Here is a 15,588-nt window from a genome sequence, read left to right on the forward strand (position 1 = left end):
AAGAAACCATTCAAAAGAATGGATAAAATCTTGCACCTAGCTGGGAGACTCCAAGCAGTATGTTTATATTACTAATAAAATTGGTGGAATGAAAAGATATTATTCTTAGGAGAGGTAAAATTAAAAACTTGGTAATAAAATAGAAAATTTACATTCAAAGGTATAAACAGAAAGGAGTTTGTGTGTGCAGGTCAGAGGCATTTAAGATCTAACCAGCCTGTAAGCCTACAACTGTGCCTGCAAAGGAACCAAATTGAAAGGAACCTCATTTTGAATTTGTAAGGTCAAATGTGCTTCGCCTGGTGTTTGTTTAAAGTCTGTGGGTTATTGTTGCACTGATGAAGATTTACTTGGGAGTGATTAATTTGGGGATTTGTTTAAAAGTCATTATAGTAGTAATTTGTAGACATGTGTATGTGTTTAATTTGTTATTAAATTAATAAATGTTTGATTTAGTTTTATATAAAAAACCTTTGGAGGCTCGGTGGTCTTATTCCTGAACTCAGAGCTGCGACTCAAACATACCAGTTGAAAATGTAGCTTATGACTGTTGTTCACATGTCCCTCTGGGATTTCAACAACTCAGCCTTTACCAACTGCTGTGTCATAACACCTGACTTAGAAATATATCACTTTTCTTCATCATCACTCAGTCTACATTCTGGAACTCCCTACCCAACCGCACTGCCAGGAATTCTGTAACCATATGGACTGTAGCAAATCAAAAAGCCAGCTCGCCACCACTTTCTCAAGGTCATTAGGGATAGGCAATAAATGTTAGTCTTGCAAGTGAAGACCACATCACATGAAAAAAATTAAACATCACTGAATTATAATTCACTGAGAGAAACACTCCTGAAGCAATTGATTTGCAGCCTTGTGGCTAACCTGCTCCTTTTCTCTAATTATTTATATTTAATATGTAACAACAACAACTTGTATTTATATAGCACCTTTAACATAGCAAAATGTTCCAATTAAGGTGTTTCACAGGAGCATCATTGAACAAAATTTGATAAGGAGATATTAAGGCAGATGATCAAAACTTAATCAAAAAGGTTAGTTTTAAGAAGCATCTTAAAGGAGGAAAGAGAGGTGGAGAGGCAGAGAGGTTTAGGGAGGAAATTCCAGAGCTAGGGCCTTTGCAGCTGAAGGCACAGCTGTCAGTGGTAGAGCGATTAAAATCAGAAATGCTCTGGTGCCAGAATTGAAGCTGAGCTCACATATCCTGTATTGCTGGAGGAGATTACAGATACAGGGAGAGGCAAGGACACGGAGGGATTTGAATACAAGGTTGAGACTTTTAAAATCGAGGCACCACCTAACCGGGAGCCAACATAAGTCAGTGAGCACAGCGGTAAAGGTGAATGAGCCTTGTTGTAAATTAGGAGGTGGACAGCAGAGGAGATGGGTCTCGTAGGGTGGGATTTTCCGGTTCCACCAGTGACAGGCATTGTGGCAGGTGGAATGAGAAATTTGGAGTGCGGCCAAAAGTCAGTTTCCAGCCAGTGTGAAAAGATGTTTAAATTTTCTGCTCCCTATTTTAATGGTGGGTCAGGTAGCTCGCCGTGCCATGTCAGGAAGTGCATCTCAAAGTTTGAGATGAGACATGATCCCATGCAATGAATTTAATATATAGCAAGCAGGTGCTACAAAAATGTGTTATTCTCTAAGAAGTTTTTTGGACAATTTTAAACTAAGATAAGATTTTACTACAGCTTGACATGTAACCTGTAATTTCATATCTGTTGTACTGGATCCATTAAATCATGATGTTGCAGACATTAAGCTGAAGGAAACTGATAAAATTTAAACTTAGTGAATTACCAAACCATCCCAAGCTACGATTTAAAATTGAAGGGCTTCAGAAATATAAACATAATGCAAGCTGTTGCCCCCACAGTGAGAATTTACACTGGTGATTATGTTACAAGTCAGAATTCATAGCACAGAACATCAAATGATAGGACTGCACAGTCCGTTAAATTTAAGTTACAGAAACCCAATTGCGAATCAGACATACGAACACCCACACCTCAATTGTGTAGGACCCTTTCCAGAGAAAATAATTTGGAAATACTTTTTTGCATAATTATAATTATTTAAATTGATAGATTTTTTAAAAATTACTCACCACAAAAATTTTATAAAGATAAACCTGGGAGAAAGACTAGAAATGACTGTTGGTGACTTTAATGTTGAGGAGACAAAGTTCCGCCTTCACATTGAGGATACCCTCCATCGTGGTGTGTGGCACTACCACCCTGCAAATTGGGATAGATTTCGAACAAATCTAGCAATTCAAGACTGGGCATCCATGAGGTGCTGTGGGCCATCAGCAGCAGCAGAATTGTACTCGAACACAATCTGTAACCTCATGGCCTGGCATGTCTCCCACTCTACCATTATCATCAAGCCAGGGGATCAACCCTGGTTCAATGAAGAGTGCAGGAGGGCATGCTAGACATACCTAAAAATGAGGTGTCAACCTGGTGAAGCTATAACACAGGACTGCTTGCATGTCAAACAGCATAAGCAGCAAGTGATAGACAGAGCTAAGCGATCCCACAACCAACGGACCAGATCTAAGTTCTGCAGTCCTGCCACATCCAATCGTGAATGGTGGTGGACAATTAAACAACTCACTGGAGGAGGAGTCTCCACAAATATCCCATCTACAATGATGGAGGAGCCCAGCACATCAGTGCAAAAGATAACGCTGTAGCATTTGCTACAATCTTCAGTCAGAAGTGCTGAGTGGATGATCCATCTCGGCCTCCTCCGGAGGTCCCCAGCATCACAGATGCCAGTCTTCATCCAATTCGATTGACTGCATGTGATATCAAGAAATGGCTGAAGGCACTGGACAGTGCAAACCCTATGGGCATTCCAACAATAGTACTGAAGGCTTGTGGTACAGAACTTGCCGCACCCCTAGCCAAGCTGTTCCAGTATAGCTACAACACTAGCATTTACCCGGCTATGTAGAAAATTGCCCAGGTATGTCCTCTACACAAAAAGCAGGACAAATCCAATCAGGCCAATTACCGCCCTATCAGTCTATTCTCGATCATCGGTAAAGTAATGGGAGGGATCATTAACAATGCTATAAAGAGCCACTTGCTTAGCAATAACCCTGCTCACTGATGCCCAGTTTGGGTTCCACCAGGGCCACTCAGCTCCTGATCTCATTACAGCCTTGGTTCAAACATGGACAAAACAGCTGAACTCCCGAGGTGAGATGAGAGTGCCCTTGGCATCAAGGCCACATTTGACTGAGTGTGGCATCAAGGAGCCCTAGCAAAACTGGAGTCAACGGGAATCAGAGGGAAAACTTTCTCTTGTTGGAGTCATACTTAGCTCAAAGGAAGATGGTTGTGGTTGTTGGAGGTCTGTCATCTCAGCTCCAGGACGTCACTGCAGGAGTTCCTCAGGGTAGTGTCCTCGGCCCAACCATTTTCAGCTCCTTCATCAGTAACCTTCCTTCCATCATAAGATCAGAAGTGGGGATGTTCGCTGATGAATGTACAATGTTCAGCACCATTCACGACTCCCCAGATGCTGGAGCAGTCCATGTCCAAATGCAGCAAAATCTGGACAATAGCCAGGCTTGGGTTGACAAGTGGCAAGTAACATTCGCACCACATAAGTGCCAGGTAATGACCATCTCCAGCAAGAGAGAATCTAACCATCACCCCTTGATGTTCAATGGCATTACCATCACTGAATCCCCCACTATCAACATCCTTGGGGTTACCATTGACCAGAAACTGAACTGGACTAGCCATATAAATGCTGTGGCGACAAGAGCAGAGCAGAGGCTAGGAATCCTGTGACAAGTACCTCACCTCCTGACTTCCTGAAGCCTGTCCACCATCTACAAGGCACAAGTCAGGAGTGTGATGGAATGCTCCCCACTTGCCTGGATGAGTGCAGCTCCCACAACACTCAAGAAGCTTGACACCATCCAGGACAAAGCAGCCCACTTGATTGGCACCACATCCACAAACATTCACTCCCTCCACCATCGACGCATGGTAGCAATAATGTGTACCATCTACAAGATACACTGCAGGAATTCACCTGGAACACCAACATCTGGAAGTTCCCCCCCAAGTCACTCACCATCCTGACTTGGAAATATATCGCTGCTCCTACACTGTCGCTGGGTCAAAATCCTGGAATGCCTTCCTAACAGCACTGTGGATGTAGCTACATCACATGGACTACAGCGGTTCAAGAAGGCAGCTCACCAAAACCTTCTCAAGGGCAACTAGGGAGGGGCAATAAATGCTGGCCCAGCCAGCGAAGCCCACATTCCGTGAATGAATTAAAAAAATTATATCCGAGCGTTTAATGTACTAACATGACATTCCTTTATTTTAGAAGAAGTAAAAGCCATTTTAAAATAAACATATTTTAAATGGTTTAAAATAGCAGACAGAGGAATGTCTTCAGAACACATTAAGTGCTTATCTGTTAATATCACCAGTAATAATTCCTGGTCTTATATCAGTAAAATACAAATGAAACTCTTCATTTTGATGTTTAATGATTTTTAAAGATGTTTAAAAAAAATGATTTTTTAAAGGTATTAATGTTCTTTGTTGATAACACCCCTTTTGTTGCAAAGCAGCAACATGTGTTCTACCTCACTGTAAGCAGCACTATAGAATGTCTGCTAATGTTTTATTTAATTGCAAATTATTCAGAAATATGATGCTGCAAAGTCTTAAAGGAAATGTGAAATCCAAGAGTTAGCAGGATAGCAGTATGGGTGGTAGGTGTAATTCAATGTGGAGGAATGTGAAGTGCATTTGGAAGTAAAAACTGAGAAATGAAAGAAATCTTAAAGAGTAAGGTTTTAATTGGAGCAAGAGGAGCAGAGGGGCTTGTGTGCAAAGACATTATTAAAAGGTGGGCAGCAGATTACGACAAATGGAACAGTTTGCTTTACATCTAGAGGAATTGATAGGTAGTAAGTATTTAATGGTTGATTTGTACAAGAACTTAGTTGAAGAATTGTGTTGAATTTTGGACCCCTGATTATAGAAACAATATAAAAGCATTGGCAAGGTATAGTGTAGATCACTGGGACCTTAGATGGAATAAAGAGTTACAGCTATGAAGAGAAGCTTGAGGGCCAAAGATCTTTTCCACAAGAATTGAAAAATTTAAGGAGGGTCTTCAATGTTATGAAGGGTTGTGATACGGACACTAGCAATAGATCCTTCCTATTGGTTAGTGAAAGTGGTGTGTGGGAAGGTACAGATTTTAAATTATAAAAAATAATTGAAAAAAAGGTTAGAAAAATAACCCTTTACAGAGAACATGATTGGAAAGTTAAATCTCTGTCTCAAAATGTTGTTCCAGCTCTGTCCATAAATTATTTTCAAAGAGAATTATATTGTTGCTAGAAGAGGAATGTTAAAGATTCTGGGAGTGAGCAGGATAGTGGGATTAAACAACTGTCTCATGCAGACAAAAACATTGGTACTGTCTTAATGAGCTGAATGCCAGTTTAAGTGCTGTGAAATTCTTCAGTTTTGATCATTTCTTATTAGACGATAATGTCTGAATTGCTAATTTCATCAGTTTACAATTGAACACTTTGTCTTATTACACCTCTGTGAAATCCATTGTGAGGTGTTTTTCTACTGTAAAGATGGAATATAAATTTGGTTTAAATTTATAAATTTTGGAATATAAATAGCATGGTTTTTGCTATTGTTCTTATTGATGTCATTCTTCAATAAATTATATTGTTGTTTCCACATATTCTGGCATTGCATCGTTTAACTTCAGTTCACTATTTATAACATGGCTGATATTATATTAGAGGATAACTATAAAAACTATAAATTAATATTAACAGGTGAATGCTTAGTATGTTCACGTGGCATTCTATTTTGTGTTATTTTAAAAAGGGGTATTAAACAGGGTAAAATTTTTGGTACAGTGGTAGAGGAATGAATGCATTGAGCACTGATCTGCTAGTACTGTATCACCAATAGTAATTTCTAATCTTTAGAGATATGCAGTGATTCTGTATATTTTTGTAGCTGCATTTTCTCAAAGCAGGAATGCTGTGTTAAGGAGTTGTGTGTGTAAAGGAGAGCAAAATGACAGCCGACTAATTTTCACCATGATATACCTCCCGGACATCGCTTGCACTATGGAAAGTTATATAACCATGTACAATCAATAAAATCCCATTTGTATCAACCATATACAGAATTATAAATTAAATAGATGAAAAATTGGAACTCATTTTATAACAGTACCCTCAGGCACTACCAGATCATTGAAATATCAGATGTAATTAATTCCACTAAAATAAATCCCTATGAAATCAATATTTCCACAAAATCAGCACAAAGCTTTTCTCTTTCCGTAGTTACTGAATTTATCATACTATGCTCAATACTATTTCAAACATCCACCCTAAAACCCTCTCCTCTTTATTTCCTCCTTACCTTCAAAAGTCTTATTAAATGCCCTCTCAAGCCTTCCGTCATTTCTTTTTGTTTTCTGTGAAGGCTTCACATTCTCTCATTCCTTCCTTTGCCTTGGGATATTTTTCTATATTATTGTTTTGTTAAAAATCTCATTAAATGAACATACAGGGCAATATTAAATGGAGCCAATGGGGGGTCTTGCCCACTGGCTGGAGAGCCACCTGGACACTTAGGACAGTGACAAGCCTTCCCTGGGATCAAGGACCCCGGGGGCAGAAGTCCCACCCGCCGAAAGCTGCTGGCTAGAGTCCAACAACTCTATTGAACAATAGTGCCACCAGAGAGGTGGTGGCTGCTGCCAAGGCCTAGTATTGTCAATGGATCCAGGCCACAGGAGGGGGTCGTGGGGTGGGGGTCATGGGAGAGAGGGGACGGAGTCAACATCAAGGGCATGGGGGTGACTCTCAGTTGGCCCACCCCCGACTTCCCGATGCCAGGTCCCTTGATCATGCACTGAGTGTCTTTGAACCAGGGACCCTCCCCCAAGAAGCCCACAATCAACCTGCACAGGTTTGCTTATTGTCCACGATGGTGAGCTTCCTTCCTGCCACTGGGCTAATACTAGGATGAGGCCCTTGCGTGGGTATTAATTGTTCATTTAATGATCTCAATTGGCAGTGGAGCAGGAAGGCTGCCTATGGGCCTCCCTGCCACGGAGTTAATCAGGGTAGAGGCAGGAAGGTAGGATGGGGGTTCCTAGCCGCCACCGTCCTGCCTGATTTAGTGCCTCTGTCATCAAGCTTGCTACAGGGAGGGCATTAAATTCCACCCATAGTATCCACTAAGTTGCAATCCAAATTTCTCATGGGCCTGTTTTGTACTGTGACCTTCATGTAGCAATAACAATCATTTAATCACCAGCTCAGAATTGTCATAGGTGCCACTTGATATCAGATTAAATGTTAAACAAGGACTTGAGATGCATCTTATGGGATGTATTTCTAAATAAATTACATAACATCTACAGCACAGAAACAGGCCATTAGGCCCTACTGGTCTATGTCAGTGTTTATACTCTGCATGGGCTTCTTCCCACTCCGAATCACCCCATATCCCCTCTTTTCCCTCCTTCCTCATGTATGTTTTAGAATGAGAATAATTGAAATCACAACTTTGATTGGTATGAGATTGAGTTATCAAATAAAATACCCCATCTTATAAAGGCCCAACAATTTGATCAATTTTTCATAGAACCTTACAAAAGTTACGGCGCAGAAAGAGGCCATTCATCCCATCATGTCTGCGCTGGCCAAAAAAATCAGCTGCCCATTCTAATCCTACTTTCCAGCACCCAGTCCATAGCCTTATTGGTTACGGCACTTTGGGTGCAGATCCAGGTGCCTTTTAAATGAGTTGAGGGTTTCTGCCTTCACCACCAGTTCAGGCAGTGAATTCCAAACACCCTCCACTCTCTGGGTGAGGAAGTTTTTCCTCATATCCCCTCTAATCCTTCTACCAATCATGTTAAATCTATGCCCCCTGGTAATTGACCTCTCCACTAGGGGAAACAGGGCAGCTCTGTCTACTCTATCTAGGCCCCTCATAATCTTGTACACCTCAATCAGGTCACCCCTCAGACTCCTCAGACTCCTCAGTTCCAAGGAAAACAACCCTAGCCTAACCAATCTTTCCTCATTGCTGCAGCATTCTTGTAAATCTCCTCTGCACTCTCTCCAGTGCAATTATGTCCTTCCTGTAATGTGGTGACCAGAACTGTATACAAAATTCCAGCTGTGGCCTAACCACGTTTTATGCAGTTCCATGATTACATCCCTGCTTTTGTATTCTGTACCTCATCCAATGAAGGGAAGCATTCCTTATGCTTTCTTTACCACATTATACACCTGTCCAGGCACCTTCAGGGACCTGCGGACATGCACAACAAGGTCTCTCACTTCCTCTACCCCTCCCAATATCGTCCCATTTGTTATGTATTCCCTAGCTTTGTTTGCTCTCCCCAAATGCATTACCTCACACTTCTCTGGATTGAATTCCATCTGCCACTTCTCCGCCCACTCAACCAAACCATTGATATTATTCTGGAGACAACAGCTATCCTCTTCACTATCAACTACACACCAATTTTTGTGTCATCTGCAAATTTCCCAATCATGCCACCCACATTCAAGTCCAAATCATTAATAAATATACAAAAACAGCGAGGGATCCAACTGCCCTGTGGAACACCACTGGAAACCGTTTTCCATTGCAAAAATATCCATCAAACATTACCCATTATTTCTTGTCACTGAGCCAATTTTGGATCCAACTCGCCACATTCCTTCCACCAACTGCCTTACTAAAATCCATGTAGACAACATCCACTGCACTACCGTCATCAATCCTCCTTGTTTCTCCCTCAAAAGATTCAATTAAATTAGTAAGACAGGACCTTCTCCTAATAAAACCATGCTGAGTATCCCTGATTCATACAGTTTATCCTGCCTCTCAGAATTGTTTCTAATAATTTGCCCACCACTGAAGTCAGACTGACCAACCTATAGTTATTTGGTCCATCCCTCGCACTCTTTTTAAATAATGGTACAATGTTTGCTGACGTCTAATCTTCTAGTACCTTGCCTGTATCTAGTAAGGATTGTAAAATGATCCTCAGGGTATCTGATATTTCCTCTCTGGCTTCCTTTAGCAGCCTTGGATACAATCCATCTGGCCTTGATTATTTATCCACATTCAATGATGTCAGCCCCTCCAGTACTTCCTCTCTCACTATGCTTATTGTATCTAATATTTCATACTCCCCCTCTTTAACTAGAATATCTGCATCATCCCTCTCCTTAGTGAAGACGAAAACAAGTACTCATTGAAAACCCTGCCCCCATCTTCAGCATCAGCACACAAGTTACCATGTACATCTCTGATAGGCCCTACCTTTTCCGTAGTTATTCTCTTTTCTTTGATTTTACCTGCCAATATATTTTCATATCCCCTCTTTGCTTTCCTAATTACCTTTTTTACTTCACCCCTGTACTTTCTATACTCCTCTAGGCTTTCTACAGTGTCAAGCTTTTTTGTGACTGTCATAAGCTTTCTTTATCTGCTTTACCTTATCTCGTATGCTTCTAGGTAAACAGGGAGTTCTAGATTTGGCAGTACTGCCCTTTACTTTCTGGGGACATGTCTACACTGTGCCCGTAGAATCTCCCTTTTGAATGCCTCCCACTGGTCGGTCATTGATTTCCCTTCAAACAGCTGTAGCCAGTCCACTTTCGCCAGATCACCTCTTAGCTTCGTAAAATTTGTCTTTCCCCAATTAGAACTTTTACTCCTGTTCTATCATTATCCTTTTCCATAATTATACTAAATCTAACTGTATTATAGTCATTATCTCCAAAATGGTCACCACTTCATCCACTTGCCCAGCTTCATAGAACCATAGAACACTACAGCACAGAAAACAGGCCATTCGGCCCTTCTAGTCCATGCCGAAATATTATTCCGCTAGTCCCATTGACCTGCACCTAGTCCATAACCCTCCAGACCTCTCCCATCCATGTATCTATCTAATTTATTCTTAAAACTTAAGAGTGAGCCCGCATTTACTACGTCAGATGGTAGCTCATTCCACACTCTCACCACTCTCTGAGTGAAGAAGTTCCCCCTAATGTTCCCCCTAAACCTTTCCCCTTTCACCCTTAAGCCATGTCCTCTCGTGTTTATTTCTCCTAATCTAAGTGGAAAGAGCCTACTCGCATTTACTCTGTCTATACCCCTCACAATTTTGTAAACTTCTATCAAATCTCCCCTCATTCTTCTACGCTCCAAGGAATAAAGTCCTAACCTGTTTAATCTTTCCTGTAACTCAACTCCTTAAGACCCGGCAACATCCTAGTAAATCTTCTCTGCACTCTCTCAATCTTACTGATATCCTTCCTGTAGTTAGGCGACCAGAACTGCACACAATACTCCAAAGTTGGCCTCACCAATGTCTTATACAACCTCACCATAACATCCCAACTCCTATACTCAATACTTTGATTTATGAAGGCCAGTATGCCAAAAGCTTTCTTTACAACCTTGTCTACCTGTGACTCCACTTTCAGGGAATTATGTATCTGAACTCCCAGATCCCTTTGTTCCTCCGCACTCCTCAGTGCCCTACCATTTACTGTGTATGTCCTACCTTGGTTTGACCTTCCAAAATGAAACACCTCACACTTTCCACATTAAATTCCATCTGCCATTATCTGGCCCATTTTTCCAGTTGGTCCAGATCTCTCTGCAAGCTTTGAAAGACTTCCTTGCTGTCCACAACGCCTCCAGTTTTAGTGTCATCAGCAAACTTGCTGATCCAATTCACCACATTATCATCCAAATCATTGATATAGACAACAAACAACAATGGTCCCAGTACAGATCCCTGAGGCACACCACTAGTCACAGACCTCCAGTCTGAAAAGCAATCATCCACTACCACTCTCTGTCTTCTCCCACACGGCCAATTTCGAATCCAGTTTACAACCTTTCCATGGATATCAAGTGTCTGAACCTTCTGAACTAACCTCCCATGTGGGACCTTGTCAAAGGCCTTACTAAAGTCCATGTAGACAACATCCACAGCCTTTCCTTCATTTACTTTCTTGGTAACCTCCTCGAAAAACTCTACAAGGTTCTTTAAACACGACCTACCATGCACAAAGCCGTGCTGACTATCTTTAATCAGCCCTTGGCTGTCCAAATAATTATATATTTCCTAAGACTAAATCTAAAATTGCAAGCCCTCTTGTTGAGCTTGTTACGTGCTGGCTAAAAAAGTTCTCTTGAATGCAGTTCAAAAATGTTGTGCCTTCTGTGCCAATTACACTGTTTGTATCCCAGTTGATATTATGGTAATTATTGCCCTATTGTTTTTGCACTCAGAAATTTGCCTACATATTCGCTCTTATATCTCCCTCTCACTATTTGGGAGTCTATAGTACACTCCTAGTAGTGTGGCTGTCCCCTTTTTATTTTTGAGCTCAACCCATATGGCCTCATTTGATGATTCATTTAGTATATCAACCCTCTTCACAGCTGTAATTGATTCTTTAACCAATAATGCTACACCGCCACCTTTTTAGCTCCTTCTCTATCCTGCCTGAAAACCCTATATCCAGGGAAGTTCCGCTGCCATTTTTGCCCCTCTTTAAGCCAATTTTCCATTATAGCAAAGATATCATGCTGCCATATGTCTGTCTGTGCTCTCAGCTCATTGGATTTGTTTACTCTACTCCTTGCATTTAAATAAATGCCTTTTAACACTGACAATTCCAGTGCTGTAAAACCTTTTAACCTTTGCTTCTCCTGTCTTTCAGAGTCACCCGCTATTTTTTTATCTCCCACTCCCTGCTCTGAGTTTTCCTATCTGAATCTGCCCTTACGTTCCCATCCCCCTGCCAATCTAGTTTAAACCCTCCCCAACAACACCAGCAAATCTGTCTGCAAGGATATTTGTTCCAGTCCTATTCAGGTGTAAACAGTCCAGCTTGTACAGATCCCACCTTCCCCAGAACTGGTCCCAATGCCTCAGAAATATGAAGACCTCCCTCCTGCACCATCTCTTCAGCCGTACATCCACCTGGTGTATTCTCCAATTTCCATACTCACTAGCACGTGGCCTTGGAAGAAATCTGGAGATTACTACCTTTGAGGTCCTGCTTTTTAATCTCTTTCCTAACACCCTGAATTCAGCCTGCAGGACCTCATCCCTTTTTCTACCTATATCATTGGTACCAACGTGAACCACGGCCTCTTGCTGTGTGCACCCTCACCCTCCAGAATGCTCTGAAGCCACTTGGTGATATCTATTACCCTTGCACCAGGAAGGCAACATACCATCCTGGAATCACCACAGAGGCGCCTGTCTGTTCCCCTAATTATAGGATCCCCTACCACTATTGCTCTCCTGTCTTTTATCCTCCCTCCCTGCACAGCTGAACCACCCATGGGGCTCTGGTCATGACTATCACCGCTGTTTGCAGAAGAACCCTCTCCCCATTGGTACTCAGAACTGAGTACCTGTTAGAAAGTGGGTCTGCTGCACTACCTGCTTTGCCTTTCTTGTCTGTCTGATGGCCATCCAGCCCCTCTCCGCCTGCTCTTTCATAAGCTGCAGGATGACCACCTTCTGAAATGTGCTATCCACGTAGGTCTCATCCTTGCAAAAGCTCCCCAGTGTCATCAACTGCTCCTCGAGTTCCAAGATACAGCGCTTGAGTTTTTCCATTTGGTGGCACTTTCTACACATTTGGTTGTCCAGGACATGGGTAGCATCCTGTAGTCCCCACATGGCACAGGATGTGCACTCGATGGGTGTGAGCAGCCCTGCCATGCCTCAAATTATTTATTTACTGCACCGAAATTGGAATTTAAGTAAACACAATAAAATGTTAATTAACTCTCGCTGTGTCCTCACGCCGGTTATTTTTTACATCTCTGACTCTTGCTGGGACACTCACTCTGTCGTCACACTGTTTTTTTTCAAAGCCCCGACTCTCCCTGGAACTCTCATTCTGTCCTTGCCCTGCTTTTTCTCACAGTTCAAAAACTCTTGGAACTTTGGCTTGGACACCCCATTTGCATCCACTACTTAAATTTAATGAGGATAATTAGTTCCTCTCAGCCAAAGTTATGGTTTCAATTACTTACATTACAAACTAATCCTACTAGATATCCAGGAGACTACAATTCATACCCTGTCTACTGTTGTATACGCCTTTAAAAGGATGTATCTTAAACTGCTGTCAATCATCACTATCTCAACAGGATATGATGTATTAGTCCCATGAGTTGAAGGCAGGCTACAAGCAGCTATGGTTGAGATCAGATATGTGCCTCAGATATGGTACCTGGTACTTGCTCTTGGTTGTTTGGAAAGCTGTATCTGTCTGGCCTCAGTTTGTGGCTTCTTGTTATGTTGAATTACTTGCATTGGTCTCTGCTTTCTGCGTTGGTGCTTCCAATGTCCTGCTGGCTGGAGTGAGGTGAAAACCAAGAACGGAGGTACAGTGTGTAGAATCCTTACAAAAGCTGCAGAATCCTTACGCACGTTGAGTCTTGATGGTTGTTTGACTTACACAGCAATTCTTTTCTTCTACTGCATGTAAAGGGTTGAGGCTTGTATATTTTGCAGTCAAATCTTCAAAACCATGCTGCCACTTTCTTGCATTCACATCCAGAACAAGATGAAAGCCAAACTGGATAAGATGGAGAGAGATGGCATAGTGTGAAAAGTCCAGTACCACAGACTGGTATTGCTCCATCATGAGCATCAATAAGAAATATGGTTCTCCACACGTTTGTTTTGACCCAAGGCATCTGAATGCTGCTCTAAAATGATGTGCTCACAAAATTCCCAAACTTGAGGAGCTGAACCCCAAGTTTGCTGACGCCAAATTCTTCTCTAAACTCAACACCAAGAACTGCTACAGGTCAGTGCATTTGGAGAAGACATATCAGGAGCTAACGACATTCCGTACTCCATTTGGGAGATACGGGGGAGAATTTTCTCCCCGTCGGGAGCGCTGAGCGGAAGTGGGCGCAGGCAGGTGCGCAGCCAATCACCGCCCGTGACTAGCTGTGTGCCGCCATTTTACATGGGCGGGCCAATTAAAGCCCGCTCAGCGTGTCGCGCACCAGTGTTCTGTTGAAGAGTCATACGGACTCGAAACGTTAACTGTGTTCCTCTCCGCAGATGCTGTCAGACCTGCTGAGTTTTTCCAGGTATTTTTATTTTTGTTTTGGATTTCCAGCATCCGCAGTTTTTTGCTTTTATCTTAGTGCTGAGCGTTCCCTATGCGGGCGGGGGGAGGAGGGAGAGTCAGGGCCTGAGCTCATGTGCACGGAAGAGCACAGAAATCTCCCTGAGGCATGGAGCTGCCTCAGGGAGATTATTTTCATTATTAAAACATCAAAAAAAAATGGAAAAATTATTCAGACATGTCCCCTCATGTGACAGCATTACATGAGCTGGGACATGTCAATGAATTTTAATAAAAATTTTTACTGGATTTATAAACACTTCATGAAACCTCATCCTGCCCGTGGATGAGGTTTCATGATAAATGCAAAGGCCGCCTGGGCTCTTCGCCTGCCCACCTACCTTAAGACTGGACGGGCAGCTCTGTTAATTCTTTTAATTCGTTGTTAAATGGCCTTAATAGGCCTTTGACAGTTCGGCGGACGCACAGCCGACTCCAGTATGCGCCCGCCGAACTGAAGATCGGAATGACGTGTGGTGATGTCGGGACATACGCCCGACGTCGCCGGGCATCATTTTACATGCCAGCGAGTGGGACCCGCCCCCCGCACGCCGATCAGAAGATTCAGGCCACTGTTTTCAAAGTTTACTGTTTGGGCTTTCCATAAGCCAGGATATTTTCCTACAACATTTGCAAGATCCCAACATGCCAGATCGTGGTATGCATCTGCATAGCAGACAACACCACCATTGTTGGTACAACAAAACAGGGGCACAATCGAAATTTGCATCCTCTGGTGGAAGCTTCACGCAGAGAAGGTCTTCTGTTTAACAGACAGAAATGCAACATCAACACAACATAGGTCCATTTTTTCGGATCCACCTAGTCTGGCATCCGTCCTGATCCTAACAAGCTAGAACACAACAGTCCAGTGCCCACTCCGCAAGACAAAAATGATCTGCAATGTTGCCTCGGTTTGTTTAATTTCCTTTCACCCTATATACCTACCTAACTTTTCCCAGAAAGCCTCATCTTTTTGTGAACCTCTGAGGAAAGAACGACCTTTTGTTTGGCAAGAGAACCATCAACACTTTTTAAAAACTTTAACGGAAGGACCGTCGACTCTTCAGTTTTATGACTCGACTGAGGATACGACATTTGAGGTTGTTGCATCCCAAAAAGGACTCAGACCGTGCCTTCTACAAAAAGGGAAGCCTATTGCTTTTGCCCCCAAGAGTTTGTCCACTGTCCAGAGTAATCATTCAAATATAGGATGTGAAATGTTGACACTGGTATTTGGCATCCAGCAGGTCCATATCTACTTATTTGGAAAGAAATTCATTGTGGGACCTGACCATAAAGCCGCTTGAAAT

The sequence above is a fragment of the Cetorhinus maximus genome, chromosome 13 (genome assembly GCF_964194155.1).
Source record: "Cetorhinus maximus chromosome 13, sCetMax3.hap1.1, whole genome shotgun sequence".
NCBI lineage: Eukaryota > Metazoa > Chordata > Chondrichthyes > Lamniformes > Cetorhinidae > Cetorhinus > Cetorhinus maximus.